Here is a 24,541-nt window from a genome sequence, read left to right as displayed (position 1 = left end):
TCCAGAAAGAGCCGGATCCGCAACAAGAGAGCAGCAAGTCTTCCCTGCGCCCATACCCAAGTATGTGCTCGGGACAATAATCTGTGACTTGCCTAGAGTCATATGCAACGACCGGTCCTTAATCGACACAGACAGGGAAAAAGTGTAACCGGGCTATGCCCTGTTGGCCGCAGGACACCACCCCTCACACCCACCAGTACCAAATCCACATCCCTGTCCGGTCACCATTTTTTCTTTCCATTATTTCATCATGATATCATAGTGTAATCACCTATTTGCGAGTAACGGTAGGTTACTCACGCTACCGACATCCTGAGCATAGCAGCTACTCGACCTGCACTAGTAGGACTCATGGTGGATATATCTATGCATGTAGTTTTCATAAAATACCTGTAACGTAAATGCAGATCATATAAATATATTCAGTGATCATTTAAAAATAGGGGTTATGCACCGGGGCTTGCCTTGGGCAGGTGCCGAGTCAGCAAAGTCAGTACCAAAAGGCTCTTGGGCTCCCTCCTATGTGAAAAGCTCCTCCTCGTACTCCTCGATCACCTTGTCATACTCCGGATCACCGACAGGTACGAAGTCTACCTGTTCGTGATCTACATGAAATGACGATGCAATGATTACACTATGGCAATAGCAATTCTCAATGCAAAAGTACCTCTATTACATTACTAAGCGAGGTCTTCCTACTAAAGTCTAAGCTATATACCAGTACTACTAACATGTATGACCGCGTCCTACATTCATACGATGACTACGGATATTCATACTCCTAATACCAGTTTACGATAAAGCAAGAATAATAACTACGGCATTAAACGACTCATTCTATGGTTACCATTTTTACAGCAAGTATATAAATGCCTAAGGAACCTACGGTAACGATTTCAAAGCTAAAGTTATCGTCGGTTTACCACAACAAATCTTGCAATTAAAGATCGATATACCGCTAAGCTTTCTACTTCAAGCTTATGAGCCTACCACCTAACCGCTAATGGTGAACTAACTGTACTAACAGGTAGGCGACATTTTTGCGAACCTAACAAACTTAGTTTCGCTATTTTTGGACAACCATGCAATTTACTACAATTTATCGAAGTTGTCTTCATAACAGGAAATAATTAAGCATTTCAAATTCCAGGAATTAATGAAAAATTGAATCCTCTTTCGCCGGCCCACCACGCGCAGCCTAGTCCAGCGCGCTATCCCGCCCGCGCGCGACAGCAATCCAGCACGCGGCCCACGCGGAGGCGCGGCCCAGATGGCCAACGGCCCGCAAAGGGGAAGGCCTGCGCGCGTTGGTACAAATGCACGAACACCCCCGACGAACTCGGTATTTGCTACGAGCTCTATGGTACTGTTTCGCTAGTCTATCGTTTTACATCTGCACCCTCCCACTTCTTCTTCTTCACCGCGAGGAGGTCCCTGGCCCCCAGAGCGCGCACCGGCGCGACGGCACGGCACCGGGCGACCACGCCGGCCTCACCTGAACCCCTACAGCCTACCTAAGGGGTCGATAGGTACCTGGATAGCACGTAGGAGCTACTAGAGGCGACACGACGAGCAGAGATGCAGGCACAAACTCCCTCCCCGGCGGTGGCTCCTGACCTGCAAGAGCGAGCGCGTTCCCATGAGCAACAGCGAAGGCGAGGCCAGCGCACGAGCTAGCGAGCACTAGGGAGTACTCACCGACACCCTTGCGTTGACGGTTAGGTTGGAGGTGGTCTGAGCAAGGCTGGCCACGTGAGCTCGCGGTGGTGCGGTGATGACCGACGGGGGCACTACCGTGGCGGTGGGGCTGGTCTACTGCGATGCTACGACTGAGGTGCGCGGGGTGCTCTGGAGGATAAGGCAAGACTGCGGGTGCATTGAATCGATACGAGATGCACTGCGGGGCTGGTTCGCCGTTGGAGGACGTCGGTTCGGTCTTATGGAGCCGGTGCCGTGGAATTAAGAAATTCCGAACATGTGCAAGGACACCCACAGCAAGGTGGGGACGGGGCGTAGCCAGGCGCCTAACGGAGCCGTGCCTAAGGCGAACTGAGACCTACGGCTATGGTTAAGGCGAATTGGGAAAAATTGCTTCGGCGGCAAGGAGACAGCGGAGACAGAGGAACACACGGCTCGGCATGGCTCGACTGCGGGCGTCAACGCAAGGTACCGCCTTGCCTGGCCATGGGAAACCTCAAGGCGTGCTCCAGGCGCCAGCCAGCAAGGTGTGGCAGCAAGCCGATGAACCAATCGATACGGCGACGCAGCGGGCAGCATCCGACAAGATCCACAGTGCGAGTGTGACGCGAGGTGACGGCGGGCAGACCGTCGCCCAACGCACAAACAACCAAGGCGATGTCAACGGCGCAGAACCGCCGTGGCGACAGGCGACGTGCAGCGCGGGACCGGCGCGCTCCCGGCCAAAGCAGAGCAGAGCAGACGTGCGCGTCGTGTTTCGGTGGCAAGGAAAACGTGGCCGTGCCGGCGCGCAGGACGGGCCAGACGTGGCGGCAGGCGAGTAGTGCGCGTAGGCGGGCAGCAGCGAGCAGGAGGCCAGGACGTGCGGGTCGTGCGCGTGCACGGTGCAGCGAGCGCAGCCGGGCGTGGCAGTGATGCTGGCCCGCGCGGCAGAGCGCGCTGGCAACCAAACGGAGTGGTGACGGCGCCCAGAGCCGAGCCAGGTGACGTGCACGACTTTTAAAGCAGCTAGAAAGTGAGTACACCGCGCTCCAAACGCTATTCCAATTGCTCGATGCGAAAAGGAGTACACCGAGCCATCACTCTGAGTCGCGACATTGCGCTGCTTTTGAAGCCGATTGTTTTACAACTAATGCCAAAGGTGGCTTCGTCGACCACTTCAAATACTTACGCGGAGGACGTCGATTTGAAAAGTTTCGCGTCGAAACCCCAAACCCGACCCCCGGGGCGTACGCGCTAGCCGTCCATGTCATCGACCGTGACTTTTTATCGCCATACACAAAACGTTCTATAACATTTTGCGTTAACAATAATTCGATTGAGGTAATAAACGCGTTACGTAACACGAAACATAACCTTATGCTTTCCGTTTCGTAAAAATGTTTCAAAGCCAAGCTTTGATTATAAAGCCTATCATACACCAATGCACCTAAATCAGATGCTTACGAAATGTTTCAGCAAAACGTTACAATGTAACACCAGGATGTTACATGTACTTGCACAAAAAATATATAAGGTACTTTTATAGAAGGTTTCACACATTTGATTTTATCACCTGTTGCTTGAACCCCTCCATGATCTTAGGGTGTGTTTGGTTGAGCTGTGGCTGTAGGAAAAAGCTGCTGTGGGCTGTGAGCTGTGGAAAAGCTGCTGTGGGGCTGTGAGTTGTAAAAAAGCTAAAAACTATTTGGTTAAACAAGTATAAAATATACCTTCTATCTTTATCTCTCTTGAAACAACTATGAAAGAGCTTTTTATTCCACTAATTTTAAAAAGCAAAAAGCCAAAAGTCAAAAACAAGGTCAAACCAGCTTTCAAAAATGTACTACGGAAAAGCAGCTGCTTCTGAAAAAGCAGCCTCCAAAAACAGCCCCTTTAATTAGGCTTTTGGCTTTTCGGGTAAAAAACCAAAACCAAAAGCTCAACCAAACGGACCCTTATTGGTCCACCGTGGTCCTTGCACCTTAGCATTTTTTTCTCAAATACGCAAGAACATTGTGTATCATTTGCATTAAGAAGAAAGAAGCAGTTTATGTTACAAGTGGCCAAAGCCGGCCCGGCCAAAGAGGAGATAAATGATTACATGATGCTCAGGAACAAACTGCAATGCTATGTGGACGCATTGGGCCGCGTTTAGTTCCGGCCGGATTCGGCGCCGGCTGAATTCGGCAGCACTGTAGCTATACTGTAGCGTTTTGTTTTTATTTTGTAATAATTGTCTAATCGTTGACTAATTAGGCTCAAAACGTTCGTCTCGCAAAGTATAACCAAACTGTGCAATTAGTTTTTGATTTCGTCAACATTTAGTACTCTATGCATATACCGCAAGTTTAATGTGACGGGGAATCTTCTTTTTACATAGTGTTAAAATTTGGATTTTGGATCAACTAAACATGGCCTAGCTATCCAGCGTTCGTTGCTGCCAAGCTGGACAGACCTGTCGCTCCAGCGTGAGCCCAGCGTTCTGCTCTGCTCTGATGATTAAGAGGAGGTCGGCGGGTGTAACAGCGGCATCTATGAAAGCAGCGCACATTTCTTTGCTTCCATACTTCCCAGGATATCAGCGCGAAGAGTGGGTCGATACCAGAGCGCTGAGAGCCGTTCCAGTCCGCGCGAACTCGCCGTCACCATTTGATTATGGATTGGGTTGTTGGAGGGAGCACCGTAGCATTTCCTAGCAATTGCATAAATCAGTTAAACGTACTTCTCAAATTTTCCATGGGCAAGTAATTTCTCTTTTCTTTTGAGTAACAGAGAAAACCGTGTGTAACTTGTCTGTCTATTCTTAACATGTTAGCTTGTATATCAAGAACTCAGGAAACTAGTGGGAGAATTGGTTCGTTATCTGCAGCCTGTTCGGTTGGCTGGTTTGTATCGTTGCTGGTTCGTTTACGTGAGAGAGAAATACTATTGGCTGGTTTACGTAAACAGTGTTTATACGAGACGGCTGGCCAGCCGCTCCCAGCCGATTAGGCTGCTGGCGTGGAAAGAGAAAGGGCAAAAAGACAGGGAAAATAAAGGCATGAAACAGTAATGGGTTTGGTTGGTCCAGTATTTGTGGCGGTTGGTAACGGGCGGCGGTTTTGTACTGTTTTTGTAACGGGTTTGGATTGTTCGCAACGGTATGCACTGTTCACTAGATGCGGCGCTGTACGTGTTCGTAAAGGGTACGCTCTGTCTACTGGAGCAGGTACTGTTTATTTCCATAACGGGTATGTACTGTTCAATGGATCCGGTAGCTACTATTGATGTACAGTGATATATGAGAGGGACGGTGGTATACAGCTGGAAGGTAGTGTTTAAATGTACAAAGTAAAATTTAGGGATATCACATCGGGTGTTATATCAGGGTGTCACATAAGTAATAATAAAATAAATTATAGAAATCCTCGGTAATCCGTAAGATGAATTTATTAAGCCTAATTAATTCGTCATTAGCACATGTACGGTAGCACACATTGTCAAATCATGGACTAATTAGACTTAAAAATATGTCTCGCAAAATAGTCACAATCTGTGCAATTAGTTATTTTTCGTCTATATTTAATACTCTATACATGTGTCAAACATCCGATGTGATAGAGAGTAAATTTTAGAGGAGGAACTAAACAAGACCTAAGAGTATACGTTAGTGTTTACTAGATCGACTGTTCATGTTCACAACAGGTATGTACTGACGGTGGTATACAGCTCTAAGAGTATAGGTTAGATCCGGTAATGTTCATAACCACTGTAGCACTGTTGATGTACAGTGATATGTGAAAGCGACGGTGGTATACGGCTGTAAGAGTATAGGTTAGATGAGTTGAGGTATACATTTGCTATCCGTTTGAAGCACGTGATTCCTGCCGGAGCGGGCTGATTCGCTGGGAAGTACTAGTAGGTATCAAGTATATCCACGAGAAGGCTACTTCGGTGGCCGATGGGCCTTTTCTTCTGTCGAGCCTAGCCGGCCGTGGAGCTGCCGAGCCGAGAAAACAAACACGAATTTTGGGCTTATCAGCCCAACCAAACGCCCACGCATAACTTTGGGCTCACTGGAAACGAAGCAGGCCACCCGTTCGCATAGTCCAATCTTGGGCAGGAAATTGCTTATGAGTTAGGACACACCAAGGCAGGAAAGTAACTCCATTTTTCTTCAAAAAAAGAAAAAGAAAAGAAAAGCAACTCCAGTGCTACTATGGTGATGCCAGTGCTACCGTGATGTGGCCCAAAGTTCCATTGGAAAGTGCAACAAATTCTAGGAAAAAATTGTTTACGGACATATCTTATCACCATCATCATCTACTAGCATGCCAAATGTAGGCTTAACAAGACTTGTGCAAAAGATAAAAGAAAAAGAAAAATCATCTTGTGAACCGTAGCAAGCAGCGGCGGCTGCTGACTGCTGTGCTGCAGGAGCATAGCCGAGCAGGCCCGGCCCATGAATAGCGAATCAGACCTTTCACGTAATGCAGCTCAAAACTAGTACTAATACCAAATTATTGTCTCCTTATGGAGTGTCAACGTGTTGTCCTTTCTACATGCAGCGAGCGAACGGTCGATCCCGATTTCCCATGTTTTAGCAAAAAATGGTAGATCCGGATTGCATCGTTGGGATGTCGTTGTTTTCAGTTGCAACCATGTGAGCCTCTCCGGTCTCCACCCTGTACTTGTGAGCTTGCCGTCCGGGAACATGAAATGCAGATCATTGCCATTGCCACCCTTGCTCCAAATGCAGCAGAAGCTTCCTACGAAAATACTCGTATTCAGAAGCTGCGCCGGGCGATGCGCACATGCAGGTCGGTGGTGCAAGAGTGCGGGTGCAGCTGTCATGAATCTGCAGTTTCTTTTCTTTTTATCAGGAAATCCCGTTTGCTGCCACCTGCCAGATTATGGGAACGTGTGACTGCTGGGAATCAGATCCTAGCCAGCTGAACAGGATTGTGTCCGGCTGCCAGACAGGCAGAGTGAGGGCGGTATGCTGCTGTGCTTTTCAATTGCAGAAGATGCTCTCTGTTGGTGGTATATATATAGGGAATGGCTCAAATATTTCGGTCAGTAGCCATAAATCAGAGTTCACTGTGGAATCTTCAATTTCTGTTGTTTTTCCATATGGCAAGCATCCAGGTTACACGAGTATGAAACAGAATTGTCAAGTTTCAAAAAAAAAAAATTGTCAGATAGAAAGCTTAAAAAAATGTCAGATAGATAGCTGCAAATGTACCTGTAAGATCAGCTACTGTGCAAACATCACACTTGCCTGACAGTGACGCTAATGATAATGGTTGTTTCCTTCAGCTAAGAGAACTGCACTATCTGTTTGAGTTGTTATCTGAACAAATCGTCCACTCAGTAAATAAATACAATAATAGTAGCATCATTGTCAAACACGCTGCTTCCTTAACTACCTGATTTCCTCCTCCATCTTTCAATCCTGGCTTCAGTTTCACCTAACCGACCATCCGAATCACCTCTTGGCAGGTTTTCCATAGCGCACGTCTGTTCACACGAGAAGAGAAAAACCATGGCCGCGTATGCTCCGAGGAAACCGCGGCAAAAGGAAGGAGCCTTTAAGTTAACAAACAAAGCCGATCTCTTTGGCCATTTGGTCTGACTACTTCGGCAAGCTGGTAGTTTAAAACTTGTAATTTCATACGGCGACTTTCGCTTCGTGATGCTAGGTCTAGACATCCATTTTTTTAAGGGCACTGGGTGCAGTTGGCGACCAAATCGCTATTAAAGTGCTGTTCCGGTGATGACAAAACAGAACATTGGGACACATGCAGAACATTCCTCGGAGCTCCAAATGCCTCCTTCTACTTTTGTTTACTGTTCAGATGACGAAGCAAGAACCACTGAAATCTCCCATAGCTGACTTCGAAGAGCTTCTCTCTTTTTTCCCCCTACACGGAAATTCCCGTGCTTCTTTTGTTTGAAAGAACTTTTCTAAGAACAAAAAAAAACTGCATTTATGTTGATTTCAGATTCGTTCATATCTTGTCGAAGATCCAAGCAAGAAGAAGATGACATGTGGGGCCGCGTGTCAGTGACCGGAGTGATGAAGTATACGTCTTCGTATATGCCTGCAGCTGGGCCCAGGCTGCGTTCATACGTATTTAGTGGCATTTTTGTGGGAAACGAAGAATTGTAATGGCGTGCTTCAAAATAGACAAATAATAATGACGTTTCTCCAACCATAAAAAATTATAATGGCATGAATCCAATTAACCTTTTTTTTAAGGGCACTGGGTGCAATTGGTGACCAAATCGCTATTAAAGTGCTGTTCCGGTGATGACAAAACAAGAACATTGGGACACATGCAGAACATTCCTCGGAGCTCCAAATGCCTCCTTCTACTTTTGTTTACTGTTCACATGACGAAGCAAGAACCACTGAAATCTCCCATAGCTGACTTCCAAGAGCTTCTCTCTTTTTTCCCCCTACACGGAAATTCGCGTGCTTCTTTTGTTTGAAAGAACTTTTCAAAGAACAAAAAAAGACTGCATTTATGTTGATTTTATATTCGTTCATATCTTGTCGAAGATCAGAGTTTGCTATCTCATCCCTCACATAAGCATGATGTTAGTATATATGGCCCTTGTAAACAGGCAACATGGTCTTACATGCCGAGTTGCTGACACTACAAGTTCTTCAGTGATTACGTCATCGCGCCGTCCGTACTCCCATGTCCTCTTAACGAACCTCCCTGCTGTTAGAGTGGATCACCAGAGCTTTGCGTGGTTTCCCTTTAAGCCCCAACGCCCAAAGTCTAAGCAGATCAGTCTGCGAAAGTGTGCTTCGAGCCCAGTTGAGCTTTCCAAGTTCTCACGTGCGGATGGGAGGCGTGAATGCTATTTGCCAACTGGTGACCCTGCCCGAGCAGTTCAGAAAGTTCCTCTTCCGTCTTCTCACGAGCAGACAAAACTTGGGTTAACTTCAGGATAAACTTCACTTTGCTTTTCAATTTTCTCGCTGGAAGAAGGACTCCAACTATATGATAGGCAACTGCCACTGGACTAACATCGGAACCGAAGACCCTGGCAAGAATCTTCTTTGTAAGAGACCTTAAGAGGTTCTCTGTTCGCACATCCATTTTCTTGCTCCTCGGCTAAGGTTGAATCAGATATAGAAGAAGCGGAAGCAAGAAGCTGAAGGATATCCCTAGCGTATAAGGGCTAGCGATATTCGTACGAAACATATATGACTACGAATTGATAGTTGCAGACGGCTGTAGATAAGGTTGTTGCTTTGGCTCCTCGGCTAAGAAAAATAATAGTTGTATTATGTTTAACGGTTTGTGTTCGAATTGAACACTTCCTTTTAGATGGAGCCCCTTAGAAACTTCCTCCTTACGGACTACACCTTCGCTCAAAGCTTCTTTAAGGGCTCGCGCCTCGCACGTACTCACCTTTCTTTATTAGCTACCTTGCCTTTGCTCCACCTCTATTTACTACGGACTAGGTTATAAGAAAGCAAGAAACTCTACCTGAAGAAAAATCTTCTTTTTTTAGACTAATTCTGGTGGAAACATTTTTATTTTGTGGCTAAATTCTGTTGGAGACTTGAGCGGCAAGGAAAGAGCTGGCTATTCTGCGTCAGAATTATACGTGTCTTGCAATGATCTCCCTGAACTTTTGGTAGATCTTTATGGATGTAGCAATAAAATGCTCGATTACATGTCTGCTATGACATGGTTAAGAAACCTCGATTAGTACTTATCTTCGAGAATCACAATTTTAACGATTTAGTTCGATTGCCTATTTGCCTTGGTCCTTAAATTGTTCATTTGCTTGATGTATAGGATACGACTAACTACATACTAGCATGCGCTTTCAATAAAATTTTAAAAACTACTTAGACCTGTTTGGATCGGCTAGAGCAAGTTACTAGTTGGGATAAAAATTAGCCCGAATTAGTTGGAGTTGGCTAGCAATTAGTTGAAGCCTTGGCTAAAAAAATAGCCGTCATGTTTAGATGGAGGATGGGTAATTTTAACTAATTTTTAATTAGCTAACGATTATCCCTTGGTATCAAACATGTCTTTACTAGCACGCTATGAAGGATTGCCGACCTTTAAAAGGTGAAAAAGAACAATGGATGTTTGTAATGATCTCATGTTTTTTCCAACTTTCAGTTTTATTTATATCGAAGCATTGAGTAGGAAAAACTCGAAATCACAAACGCAAACTTTGCCTCGGCCTATGGAGTACTCATAGTGCAAGGTGAAATCTGCAAGAAAAAAATAATTTATCGATATTGGTGATTATGCAAACGAAAAAAATTTACACTGTAGATGTCATTATCAATATTTGTACAACTAACGGTGGACTATACATGCTGCAAAAATGACGAACATCAACCTGTATGCTATATTAATTGCAGAATAATTCTGGATTGGATTAATTCCGGTGTCTCCATCAAATGATATTCCATAATCCTATTCAAAATTACAATTTTTGCAAGATATTTGCAGGTCACCTCTAATCAGTCTCATTAAATATTACATGGGGTACCATTAGGCCAAGTTTGTGGAGAAGTCCTACTCTCCTAGCATCTCTCGTGTTCTTCTACTTGGCACTCTACTAGAAGTTTCAGTTTCCGTCCTCACCACTCCCTTTCAAATTGATGAATTTGCTTTCGCAGCCACGGAATTCGGAAGCACCTAACCGTGATTTTTGAACCTCTGATCCATCTTTCTTGGCCTGGCATTTTTCTTCAATGACTTACATGGTCGAGATCCAAGATATTTTTGCTAATTGATGTGATGTGCGACGATAATGACACTTGCTAATTGGAAGAAATGTTACTAGCATAGGCATAGCATCACTTCTTGGCTTCCTGCCAAAGCGAAATTATTGTACTCTCACTACTGTTCAGATAGGTACTGATCATCTTCTACACGAATATTTGCTACCAGTAGAATGCAAAAAGCAAACAAAAAAAAATCTGGGTTTCTTGTACTTCAGGAGAATAGCAGGTAAACCATGATAGGTTGTGCTGAGACGAATGCGCAACTTCATACGAATTACTATTGTTTCTATAGGATTCTTTAATTTTTCCATGTACCAAAAGATTTATCATCGCTATACATGTGCCTTTGGAAATGATCAAACATGTGTTCAGGTTGCAGTCACCAATCTTCAAACTTCAAAGTTCAGAATAGCAAAGGTGTGGGAAGTAACATACATTATATGTGAGGAGTCTACAGCATGCCTCAACTAGTGGTGATTTGTCTTCGTTTTTGTCTTTTTGAACATTTCTTGACATCATGAGGTATTGGGGTTACTTATAGTCTGATTTCTTTCGATATAATATTGAAAACTTTTGACCTTGCAGAATTGTTCGTCCATCTAATCCTATATGCATGGATTCAAGGAAATCCTAAAGCCAGTTTGCTTTCATATTCTTTCTACTAGATGGCCTCGTTCAGGTCAAAAGGTACAGGCAAACAAAATCCTGTAATCCTTGATAACGTGTTTGTAACTTAATATTGCTTTCGCAGTAAAACAGGAGCCCCTTGACTAATATATGATTGAAGTTAAATACAAATAGATAACAGCAGTGAAAACCTATTTGTCAATACATTACAATATGTCATTCTTAACACCACAAGAACAGGAAACACAAGAGAATGAAGAATATATCAGGGAAGAGAGAAATACAAAAACCACCTCAGAACTTCTCGGTGGTGATTTGTCTTTGTTTTTGAACATTTCATGACATCGCATGGGGTTATTGGGGTTATAGTTACATAGTCTGATTTCTGTCAATGCATTGAAAACTTTTAACCTTGCAGAATTGTTCGTCCAACTAATCCTATGTGGATTCAAACGTAAAAGGAAATCCTAAAGCCAAATTTGCTTTTCATGGAATCCGTGATAACGTGTTTGTAACTTTACATTGCTTTCACAATAAGACATACCCCTTGGTTAATATAAAATTAAATTTAAATAGAAAAAGATAGCAGTAGTGAATGCCTATTTGTCATCAATATTACAATGTGTCATTCTTAACACCACAAGAACAGGAAACACAAGAGAATCAAGAATATAATACATCAGGGAAAGAGAGAAATACAAAAACCACCTCAAATTTTCACCGAATATGGTATGGTGGTGAAAATGATCGATATTTTCCAATCATATTTTTTCAGCATCACTGACTGATTGGTGCCATCCAATCCAATCCAAGGGCGACTGACTGTGCCGTACGAAATTTTCCACAGGACCCTAGCTTTTTATCTCCACAGGACCCTTGCTAGTAGCCCCTGTAAACTTCCTCACTTGTGGTAGCTTATATAACTGCCTTGCGGTTAAGAGGGAAAACCGGTTTCCACCTTTTCCGGTGTTGCTTTCAGGTTTGGTGATTGATTGCCGCACGAATCTCCGAGTCCATTTCACCCAAAACCCCCAAAGCTGGTGGCGGCAACGTCGCGTACAGTGTCTGGCTATATATATATATATATATATATATATATATATATATATATATATATATATATATATATATATATTCCAAGGCCCCATTTTTACAGTGCCTGGCGGTAAAAAAAATGGGCTTCGTGCCGTACCGTCGTGCCTCGGGCAGCATGGACATTTATACTTGTGATAGCTTGTATAACTGCCTTGCGGTTAAGAGGGAAAACCGGTTTCCACTTTTTCCGGTGTTGCTTTCAGGTTTGGTGATTGATTGCCGCACGAATCTCCGAGTCCATTTCACCCAAAACTCCCAAAGCTGGTGGCGGCAATATATTGTACTGTATATACAGTCTACAGCAACGATCCGTCTCTGTGCTATAGAAAGATCCATGATTTGCAAAATATCTCGATCGCGCATGCATAATAAACTAATTAAAATGTGAGACAATTTAAAACTCCGCTTGGGAAGAAGAAGAACGATATGATCACGGATCGAATGAATTAGCACGATGCATGGTCAAGCAACGCAAGTACGCACCTTGAAACTCTGCAAAACCGCCTTCCACGAGAACGAGCCCCTACAATGGCGCGTGCTGCACAGCTGGCGTGTGGACCTCTGCCGGCCGTTCCGACGACGACTAGTTTGGATTTTTGTCTGCTGGCCGGCTACATGCAGATGCAGGCCACGAAACCATATGGCGATCATCGCCCCCGTACCGCCGTACGTCACTAGTCGATGGAGAAGGTCCCAAATTGGAATATCCATATCCTTATCAATATAATTCGTGCGCAGAGAGCTAGCTAGGGCCCTGTCATGTTCGTGCATCCACCCTAATCATATGTCCATTTTTTTTACAACAATATGCCCATATTCATACTCAGTCTCATACAGCTTGGCCATCACGGTCGTTGCATCAACAAATTTTTTTTAAGAATCGTTGCATCAGCATTTTATTTCCCACGTTTTTCATATACGGAGTACAAGACAGAGTAGTGTATGTATGTATGTATCTATTCGATCTTCGTTGTCGACGGTTAGTTATCACTGGCTCGATCCAAATATGTAACGCGGCTACCGCCTTTTTTATCGTGCTTGCGAGATGGCGTATGGGCTCAGGATTTCTCCTCGTAGACTGCGAGCTGTGCGACAGAAATGGCTGCGTATATTTCGTTTCGTGGTGCAAATTACAAGAGACGTGCTTCCATTATCTAAAAACAAAGGGGGGGAAAACCCAAAACGGTGTCCCTGGTTGAATTTGGAAAGCTAGTAGTATTCCAGAAAGTTCTGTTCCTCGAAAGGTTGAAAAGGGGAATGTTGTAGTAGCAGTGCCAGCATGGATGCTCCCAAAAGCCTTGGATTTGGTCGTGACCGAGCCAGCCAATTGGGTCGGGGGGGCACCTGGCATGGTGTGTGCGCCGCCGAGGCTCGCTACCGGACCGGAAAACGGGGTCGCGGTCGTCGAACAACGGCCATTTCGGCACGTTTTTTCGCGGCGCACCGAGCGGCAAACGCCCAGCGGCCAGCACGAGGCCCGGGCGGAGGCGGAGGATTTTTTTTTTATTTTTAACGTATTTTTCAAACTAATTTTAAAACTAACACAGTTTCATTTTTTTTAAATCTAACAATTTTGACCGCGCCTATTCGTACGGCGAGGCGAATTAACTCTGCCGCGCGCGGCAAGTTTGCCCACGTGGCAGGGACCAGGGGCCTGATCGGTGACGTGGTCGGCTCTGCCGCGCCACCGCTCAGGGTGCGACGGTGACGCGCCATGCATCATGGCGCGGCAGTGACACGCCACCGCTCAGGGCGCGGCAGAGCCGGCTATAGGCCCGCGGCCTAGTCCCGCCGCGCCATTCCCTGCCCACCGCACGCACACCCGCGCCCGCCCGCCTTCCCGCACGCGGCCGCGGCGCCCGCCCGCCTGCCCGCCATGCCTGCCGTCGGCGTAGCCGCCCGCCGCCCGCCACGCTCTCACGCGCCAGCCGCGCCACGAACCCCGGCGTGCCACGGCCGCCCGCTGCGCCCGCCGCGCCCGCACATCGGCGCACCACCCCCTCCGGCCGCCCGCCACCCTCCGGACGGCAGCTGCCCTCACTGCCGCGCCCGCCGCCGCCCTCACTTGTACTCGGACACCCATATAACTGATGGAACATGTAGTATATCGAGTGTTGTCGAACTTATGTATTGATGAACTTGTGTCGTAGTTATGACTTGCTGAACTTATATCGAACTTACGATGAACTTGGGATAGTGCTCGAGCGATGAACTTGCGATGAACGTATCTCGAACTTCCTGTTGACCTATTCGTTAAACCGACACGATGATATAATAGAAGTGCCTAAACCTTCCTTTTGTTGCCGCTTTGACCGCCGCGCCATGGCTGGTGGCGCGTTAGCCTTGCCGTGCCATGGCTGCTGGCGCGTCAGCCTTGCCACGCTGTGGACGGTGGCGCGGCAATCCCATGCTTGGCGCTGGCCAGACTCCCTTCTGAGCGCATCAGGAGCAGCATTGTAATACCATTTTTGTGGCAAAAATTTTATGAGATAACACAATGTCCGTTACAAAAATTAACCAGTGTTTGTTACATGGGTACAATACATAAATAGTTCAAATGAAACACAATGCAGCACCGAGAAAGTTCTACGATACAAATAGCAAATCTAAAACATTAAACTAGCACACCTATACCAATCCTCAGTCTGAAACATACTGAGTAAGCAACTCATCATCCAAGTATCAGTCCTCTACCACAACCTTGTTGCTGTGGCTAGGCTCACATGCATTGCTCTGATATGCCTGTCGCCTGCAGTAAGCGGCCTCCGCTTCATCTGCGGCCTCTGCGGCCTGAGTCAAGAACGCGTCGTCATCCTCCTCCGCCTGCAAGCCCGCCTCTGCTAGAGCGATGAGCTCGCTCAGTCTGCCAGTGTCGTCCTCAGCTTTCTGCGCCTGCAAACCCGCCTCTGCTAGAGTGATGAGCTCGCTCAGTCTTCTAGTGTCGTCCTCAGCCTCCTTCGCCTGCAAGCCCGCCCTTGCTAGAGCGATGAGCTTATTTAGTCTGCCAGTGTCGTCCTCATTCTCATCCCCCTCATCAGACAATGCAACCGGTGATTGAAAGGTGCGATCAGCGCGTGTTCTGTGCTCATTTAACTTCTTTTCCTCATAACTTGCATGAGCCACCTCTGAGGCATGGTCCTCGCTGCATCTAATCCCTTCATGTATAAAATACAATCAGTTAGCAACGCGATTATATTACATTTAAAATTAGGCAACGAAAAAAGGCTTTCAAGCACATACTGGCACATAATGCAACAACATGCTCGTTCAAGACCTGCATCTGTACTCTTGTCTCCTCCCTTGACTCTTTCCTTGTCCTCTCCTCCTCTAACGTCATCCGTTTCTCCAATCTCCATTTGTCAAGCCCAATATCGATCGGGTTACGAATACTGCGCTGTCTAACAAACTCACACATCTTGTCTTTGTGATGTTTAACGAATAGGTTGACGTAGTCAGGTCTATATCCCCTCACCCGTGCAATTATTGGCCTCCCCTTTAGTTCATCCAAGAACTTAGCTTGACCATCATAACATTTCCACCTATATTTTCTAGTGCTCTGTTCAAACAGAAAATTATATCATACATGTCTTAGCAAAAGAAACAAAATACAATTTTATATTTACCATAAAAATAACTAATCTCATCATAACCAACCATATAGCCGCAATAATAGCCTATTCCAAGCTATGAAGGGACTAGACCGTAGTTGGATTTAACACCATATTCGCACTTGACTGGAGGTGCTTTGTAAATTAACATTTCTTTCTTCTTTTTCTTTGCCTTTGGTGGCTCCGGCCATTGATTCTTAGGACCATAGAGCCATTTTTTAAAACGACACTTCGCAAATCCATACACCTAAAAGAGAAGACATCAGTACACGCACATATAGAGCTAAATATTTAAACAGATACACTTTACACTTACTTCGTGTTTATTCAGACACACAAACTCCAACGTATTCTTAGGGTTTATCATAGCTCGATCTCTGTATTTATATAAAGGAGGTTCCTTGAGTCGTCTAACTGCAACTAGGTGCTTCTCCTTAGCCGTCATTAACTAGGGGTTAGGAGGGTGAAACCCACTGCTTGAAGTGCTTATGTGGATGTCTCACTCTATACCAATCGTCGAAAAGGAGGTACCTAGGGTCAAACTTGTCTGCACCGTCAATCCACTGAAAGAAAAAAGCACCTCTCATGGTCCTACACAACAAGATTCCAACAAAATATTAGTAGCATACTTACATAAATAAAGAAAAAAAGATAGTGGAAACAATTACTTACATTAAAACGACTATATGGGTAGAAGCAACGCGCCGCTATGTCTGGATGTCTCGATTGAAACATGTGGACCAGAAAACCACAGTCATAGTTAGAGATAGGGAGGTCGGGAGGGATGGGGGCATCTTTGCTAGACGCGTCGGGGTATAATTCTCGTGGACGACCCCGTTTTTGTCAAAACTCCTCCCAATACGTTTCTTGCATCTAACAAAACGGTTGTAATTTAATAAACAAAAATCAAAACATCACAAATTAATGTCAATGAGAACCATTTGTATTACAACAAAAAAATATATAACATACACTTTGGTGCAAACTCTATCTTAGCTGCGTACATGAAAACTATATAAAAACTATACTTTGGTTAGTAAAAAATAAAATTTGGTACATCATCAACGTGTCCATGTATTTATTCACATATAAAAGTTGAGATGCAAACTCAAACAAGCAAAATACATGATAATCATAATTGTAACTAACCAATTAACATTAACATTGACAATCCTAATCATAATCCTTCAATCCAACGTTCTAACGAACTCATATTTTCCTCTATACCCTATCTACTCATTCAAATCATTCGATCCACCGTGGAGGCCGAGGAGGAGCTTCATTACCTTAACAAGGCCGAGGAGGAGCTCCGGGGAAGGTAGGGAGGAGAACGCCAAGGAAAGGAAATTCGGTGGCCGGCCGTGTGGGAGCCGGGAAGCAATGGCGCGATGGTGCGGGCTGGGAGGCGCGACGGCGGGGGCAGGGCGGCACGGAGGCAACTACTTTGCCCTGGAGACTGAAACAGAGAGGGAGGAAAGGCTTTGCCGCAGGCCTATATAGCCGGCTCTGTCGCGCCCTGGGCGGTGCCACGCCATGATGCGTGGCGCGTCCCCGCCGTGTCCTGATCGGTGACGTGGCAGAGCCAGCCACATCACCGGTCAGGCCCCTGGTCCCTGCCACGTGGGCAAGCTTGCCGCGCCCCCATGCATGGCGCGGCAGCGTTAAATCGCCGCGCCGTACGAATAGACGTGGCCAAAAGTGTTAGATTTGAAAAAATAAATAAATAAACAGTATTAGTTTTAAAATTAATTTAAAAAATATGTTAAAAAAAAAATCGAGGCGGATGCGTGCGTCGCCTGCTGGACGGGGGCGTCGGGGTCAGAGGCGGCGTGGCGTCGCTTTCCGCTCTCGAGCCGGCCCGATTGGCGCGCGGTCCGCGTGTGACCCCCCGTGGCCCCATTATTGCCTTCCGTTAGGTTACAATGGATCTGCCCGCGCAGGGCGGCAGGGGCAGGGGCAGGGGCAGCGGCAGCACCCGAGAAAATGCGTGCGCCTGGGCCGGGCGACGCTGCTGGTCGCCTCGGGCATCTTGAATTCCACTGCCCTGTCGCTGATTCTAGTAGCAGCCTGGATACATTGCATGTACTGCTAGTAGCAGCCTGGTTTTATGGGGGGCTAAGCCGAATCCAAAGGCCACGAAGGCACGAACAGTGAACCGCCTTGCCATTTGCTCCGCCCGCAGCTTGGCTGTTTGGAGCGCTGACTGACCGGGTAAGTGTCTCTGTCAGTGCCTGTGCTCCAACCAAATACACCCTAGGATATACTCCCTCAATCGATCCGAAAAAATATAATTCTAACTTTAAAACAAGCCAAACTCTAAGGTTTACTATTTTTTTTTAAAATAATGTCCACATTTACATCTTCAAGTAGGTTTATTATACTAGTATATTACATAGTTAATCTTATGATACTTATTCTGTATCATAAGTGTTATTCTCCTCTCTTATTTAAATTGTAATTTGTTCTAGTCTTTTTCTAGTTACACAGTTTTTGTTATGTACCTAGATGAGATTATGTCTTGATGTACTAAAAGCTATGTATATAGAAAAAATAGAATGACCTACAATTTGAGATTGAGGGAGTCATACTCTCTTTTTTGTCTATAGATTTGGTAGTATTTTTATTCCTTTTTCCAATTTGCGGGCATCGGGAGATAAGCAACACCCTCGATCAGCTTAGGTGTCTCTATTGTTTACCACCCAAACAACACCCTCAGCGTAGCGTACCACCCAAATGCGCACAAAACGTTTGAACCACTTCCCGAAAAGAGAGGGTAAAATGTCAGCTCACACCAGATCGATGCTTTCCTGATTCCGTATCACTTACTTAAAAATCAAGAGAGGGAGAGAGCGAAAAAAATAGACAAGAAGTCGAAAGTCGAAACCCAACGTTGATGCTTCAACTGCATGCGCATCATCTGCATGCGCATCATCGCGACAGAATGTTCAACACCGATTGTCGGCTCGTGGACCGGCTTTCCGGTAAAAGCTCGGTATAGCACACGACGTTGCGTAAATTTCTAGGCCAGCCCAAATATCTAAACGACAGACCAGAAGGACGATCCAATCTCCGACCAGAAGATCTCACTAAGGAGGAACAACGCTCGCTTTCGACTCTGGCCCGTCTCTCCGACCGGAAGGCCTGGCCAAAGAGGAACAGCGCTTGCTTCCGACTCCAGCCCGTCTCTCCGACCGGAAGGCCTGGCCAAACACCGCCTCCAACTCCGACCCGTGTCTCCGACCGGGGATGCACCGAACCCATGCTTACAGCTCTTCTCTGACTAGCGCACTAAGAGCCGATTAGAACCAACCAACCGGGGACGCCCGCTCGGTGAGGACCAGAAAACGGACGGAGCAAGTAAGGCAGGGCACTCAAGTCAACCGCGATACTGAGGACCGTACCCTGCACACCTGCATGCCAGTAACTGAAATGACATGTTAGAAGGGTGCCCTGCAACTTTCTAGGCATGCCAGAACCCAAGCGGTGTCGTGGACGCCGACATTTACCCTACAGTGTTGTGGGCGCCGTCAACTCCCATACCAGACAAAAGCGGTAAGGCTCCCCCACATGCCTCTGGATATCAACAGTGTTGTGGGCGCCATCATCTACCATACATGGTGAATACGGTAAAACCTCCCACATGTGTCTGACAACAACAATGTTATGAGCGCCTACCATCATCTTGTACCCGACGGCGTGGGCAACAAGACTTAGTAGCATACGTATTCTCTCTCTTATAAGGCCGTTCCCTTCATCTATAAAAGGGGATGCGCTCTCTCCCAACAGATAGACCCTCAGAGTTCACTCACACACCACAACAGAACCTCCAAGTTCAAACCTCGAGCACACGCTCAAACACTTAGCACATAACGGAGCTCCTGTCACTCTCGGCCCTTCAGACCATAGTCCGACCGGACCTCTTGTACCCCCATCTTTCTCCCTTCCGTTTGTACCCTATGACAAATTTCGAGCATCTGGGCTCAGGAATAAAGTCACCGACCGACTCAAAATGGACGTAGGGCACGTTGCCTGAATCGGTATAAACCCTGTATCATTAAGTGTTAGGCCACATCCAATCATAACATAGAGCAAAACTATAAATATTTACATGTTAATCATTTTCTACACGACACCGATTCATTCGACACGGATCAGAGGCGTTTCTTCCATTTCCGTCACACCGTTGTTTCTTGTCCCCTAATTAAGAACGACCATAATTGAGGTGCCAGTGCAACAGAAGACACGGCGCTAGCTGCTGCGCCATGCATGTCCTGAACCCTTATCCTGATTCCTGTGGAATATCAGACAGCCAGGCTGCTCATCAGGGCGTAGGTGCAACCCTCTGCCTGCCTGTCCGCACGCCATGCAAGCCGCTAGATAGAGCTAACGGTTTTATCTGCATTCATAGCTTAGCGTGTGTTTAGTTCTCAACCTAAATTCTAAAAAGTGCTACAATAGCCAGCATATTGAATCTTACGATACATGCATAGAGTATTAAATGTAGACGAAAAAAAAAATTAATTGCACAGTTTGGTTGGAAATTGCGAGACAAACGTTTTGAGCCTAATTAGTCCATGATTGAACACTATTTGCCAAATAAAAACGAAAGTACTACAGTAGCCAAATTTCTAACTTTCACCTAACTAAACACGTGCATAGCTGTAGCTTCTACAGCTACAATCCTGCCGAAATAGAGGATTGGTCATAACTGAAAGGCAAGAGAAAGAGGAGCACCAGCAAGAAAGCTACTACTTGAGCATTGATTATTAATAACAAACAAAACACTCGTGCAGATTTCTCACATGATCTGAGCACTCGCTTTATTTTACTTTATACTTGCTCATGGGTAAATAAAAATTCTCCGGGCATGTACCACGCGTGATTTCGTTATAAGCAACCTCGGATCCCCCGTGTAAAGAAAGAAACCGACCTGTTAGCGATCGCGCATTCACGCCTTGTCACGTACCGCCGCCGCCCCCCCGTCCTGCTCATCGGCGTCACGTAACGCTGCGAGCTGCGTTCACCGGTCAGCGTCGCGTAATCGTCGCAGCGGCCCAACCCACCCCCACCCTCGGGCGTCGTGGCTCCCAAACCGGCGGGGCGACGAGGCGTCCGCGGCGGCAGATTTCACCCAGCCCGTGTGGCCGTGTCCGTGTCCCGGTGTCCGTCCGCCGGGTCCAAGAGCAGGGGAGGGCAGGGGACGGGAGGGGGCGTCACAGCGGTTTTGCCCGGGTTGTGACGCCGTGTCCGCGGTCGCGGCCCCGTGGTTTGTCTGCTTTGCGCCCCGCGACAGGGTCAAGCAAGGCACACGCAGGGGGGACGCCCCGTTCCGTTAGGACTTCGGACGCCGCACGCTATACTATATATACGCCACTAGCCGCGCGAGCTGTCTCAGGCTCTCAGCTCTCTTCTAACCTTCTTTCCTTTCCCTCTCGCCGCCGGCCGACTCTCTTCTCCGACTCCGATCCCTCCACAGCCGCGACCAAGCAAGCAAAGCAACTAAGCAATCAAAGCGCATTTGCCTCCGGTGGGTGGATTCCTGGAGCTGATCGATCGGCGTACCACGCGATGTCTGCGACGGCGCAGCCGTGGGGGTCGCTGCTCTGCTGCGTGAGGGGCAGCCGCAGCCGGAGGAGGGACCGGGGGGAGCGGCTCCTGCTGCTGCCGTCCTCGACGTCGGCGTCGCGGGTGTCGCTGTCGAGCCTCAGCTCATCGGGGACGCTGACGCCCGAGGACCTGTCCGTGACGCTGTCCGGGTCCAACCTGCACGCCTTCACGTACGCCGAGCTGAGGGCCGTCACGGGGGGCTTCTCCCGCGCCAACTACCTGGGATCCGGCGGGTTCGGCCCCGTCTACAGGGGCCGCGTCGACGCCGGCCTGCGCAAAGGGCTGGACGCGCAGCAGGTGGCCGTCAAGTACCTCGACCTCGACGGCACCGGCACGCAGGGCCACCGGGAGTGGCTCGCCGAGGTCTTCTTCCTCGGCCAGCTCCGGCACGACAACCTGGTCAAGCTCGTCGGGTACTGCTACGAGGATGAGCACCGGATGCTGGTGTACGAGTACATGAGCAACCAGAGCCTCGAGAAGCACCTCTTCAGAAGTGAGTACTCCCGACTCCTGCAGCACAAAATTCACGTGTCTGTTGTCTCCATCGTTAACTTTTGCTAGTGGTACGGAGTTAATGATGATATTAAGTAGAGTGGTTAGCCAAACAATTGGCGTCGTTTAATCATATTTATTCAGAATAGCTTTGGTTTGACGAAGCGTCGTGCTAACTGTGTGCGTGCAGGTCTCGACGGCTCCATGCCATGGATGAGGAGGATGAAGATCGCCGTCGGCGCGGCCAGGGGCCTCGCCTTCCTCCACGACGCAGACACGCCGGTGATCTACCGGGACTTCAAGGCCTCCAACATCCTGCTTGACGAGGTGAGCGACCGATCCACGTCCAGCGTGAGAATTCTGCGCATTCTTTTCGTTGCGCTTGCAATGGACTACTGGAGTCTAGTGGTAGGTGGTTTCGACGACACTAGGAAAAGCACGGTCATTTCTGACGCATACGGCTCGCTGCTTTCCCACGGTAGCTCTTGCGTAGCTGTAGAAAAGGATATAGTGACGACACCTACCTACCTTGTGGCTGCCTTAGCAAATTAAATCAGAAAATTCATTCGCTACGGAATTCATTCATAAAAAGCTCAGTACAAATCCACTTTTCGACAGATTTGACCCTGAATCGTCCATAGGAGATGGATGTCAAAGTTGTCTGCCACGCGTTCCAAAATTGTTGGCTGGGTTCGATAGAAGACCAGCCCCGGCATGCATGACTGCAACTTGGAAGTTTCTTGGATGCCCAATTCCTATACATCAATCCCAGCTCATGCAGTCCGCTACCTAAATAATGGCAACATGTATAATTAAAAAGAATCTGCACTGCATTATTTTTCTTGGCACCAAATCAAATCACTAGTAGTAGCTTAAACAGCTTGATGCTGCCTGACAGTGATAGTCTGAGAGGGCCGGGGGTGTTGTCTTAGCATCCAAGCATGTAATTGTCACCTATGAACGAATGCGATCTTCGCCTAACTCAATCTGGTTCTTTGGATTTTCAGGACTACAACACCAAGTTGTCGGACTTCGGGCTCGCCAAGGACGGGCCTCAGGGCGACGCGACCCATGTCACAACGCGCGTGATGGGGACAAACGGATACGCGGCGCCAGAGTACATCATGACGGGGCACCTGACCGCCAAGAGCGACGTCTACAGCTTCGGGGTGGTGCTCCTGGAGCTCCTGACGGGCCGGCGGTCTGTCGACCGGGCTCGGCGGCCCAGGGAGCAGAGGCCTGGTGGATTGGGCCAGGCCCTACCTCAAGAAGCCCGACAAGCTGTACCGGGTCATGGACCCGGCCATGGAGTGCCAGTACTCGTGCCGAGGGGCTGAACGGGCTGCTATGGTGGCGTACAAGTGCCTGAGCCAGAACCCGAAGTCTAGGCCCACCATGAGGGAGGTGGTCCAGTCCCTGGAGCCCGTCCTGGACATGGACGACTACCTCCAGATCGGCCCGTTTGTGTTCACCGTCCTAGTGGAAGATGGCGACGGCAAGAGCAACGACGGTGGCGAAGGCAAGGTTGTTCACGGGGAGAAGGTTGACGTGACGATAGAGACGACGGTGGAGGAGAAGAAGCAGAGCCACCAGGACCGGCAACCGGCAGAAGTTCCCCAACTCGGTGGTCCATGCTGACGTGGTGCTGCATCACCGGGACGGCGGCGAACTCGGGCCGCACATTAGCGCGCTGCGGCGGCACCGGAGGACGTCCAGCTACGTCAAAGAGAGAGGGGCGTAGTAGGCGCGTAGTAGCTCTCATGGTTAATTAGCATGGCAATTGGCACGTACTACTACTAGGAGAGAAAGCAGCAAATTAAAAGGACAGATTAATGTGTACATAAATTTAAGCTAGATCGTAGGTGGGTGTGGCACAGCAAGACACAACAGAACCACGCCGCATTGGTTTGGTTGCGAAAGTTTTTTGTTCAATATTTTTGCAAACACGCTGCTTCCTTAACTACCTGATTTCCTCCTCCATCTTTCAATCCTGGCCTTCAGTTTCACCTAACCGACCATCCGAATTCACCTCTTGGCAGGTTTTCCATAGCGCACGTCTGTTCACACGAGAAGAGAAAAACCATGGCCGCGTATGCTCCGAGGAAACCGCGGCAAAAGGAAGGAGCCTTTAAGTTAACAAACAAAGCCGATCTCTTTGGCCATTTGGTCTGACTACTTCGGCAAGCTGGTAGTTTAAAACTTGTAATTTCATACGGCGACTTTCGCTTCGTGATGCTAGGTCTAGACATCCATTTTTTTAAGGGCACTGGGTGCAGTTGGCGACCAAATCGCTATTAAAGTGCTGTTCCGGTGATGACAAAACAGAACATTGGGACACATGCAGAACATTCCTCGGAGCTCCAAATGCCTCCTTTCTACTTTTGTTTACTGTTCAGATGACGAAGCAAGAACCACTGAAATCTCCCATAGCTGACTTCGAAGAGCTTCTCTCTTTTTTCCCCCTACACGGAAATTCCCGTGCTTCTTTTGTTTGAAAGAACTTTTCTAAGAACAAAAAAAAACTGCATTTATGTTGATTTCAGATTCGTTCATATCTTGTCGAAGATCCAAGCAAGAAGAAGATGACATGTGGGGCCGCGTGTCAGTGACCGGAGTGATGAAGTATACGTCTTCGTATATGCCTGCAGCTGGGCCCAGGCTGCGTTCATACGTATTTAGT

The 24,541-nt window shown here is 47.4% G+C and overlaps 1 pseudogene; it reads left to right on the top strand.

Annotated features, from left to right (window-relative positions):
• Positions 1-21,146: 21,146 nt before the first annotated feature.
• LOC136500760 (serine/threonine-protein kinase RIPK-like) lies at positions 21,147-23,640 on the top strand (annotated as a pseudogene).
• The last annotated feature ends 901 nt before the right edge of the window (positions 23,641-24,541 follow it).

The sequence above is a fragment of the Miscanthus floridulus genome, chromosome 13 (genome assembly GCF_019320115.1).
Source record: "Miscanthus floridulus cultivar M001 chromosome 13, ASM1932011v1, whole genome shotgun sequence".
Lineage (NCBI taxonomy): Eukaryota > Viridiplantae > Streptophyta > Magnoliopsida > Poales > Poaceae > Miscanthus > Miscanthus floridulus.
Note: the sequence above shows the minus strand (reverse complement) of the source record. Positions and strands in the feature narration are given on the sequence as shown.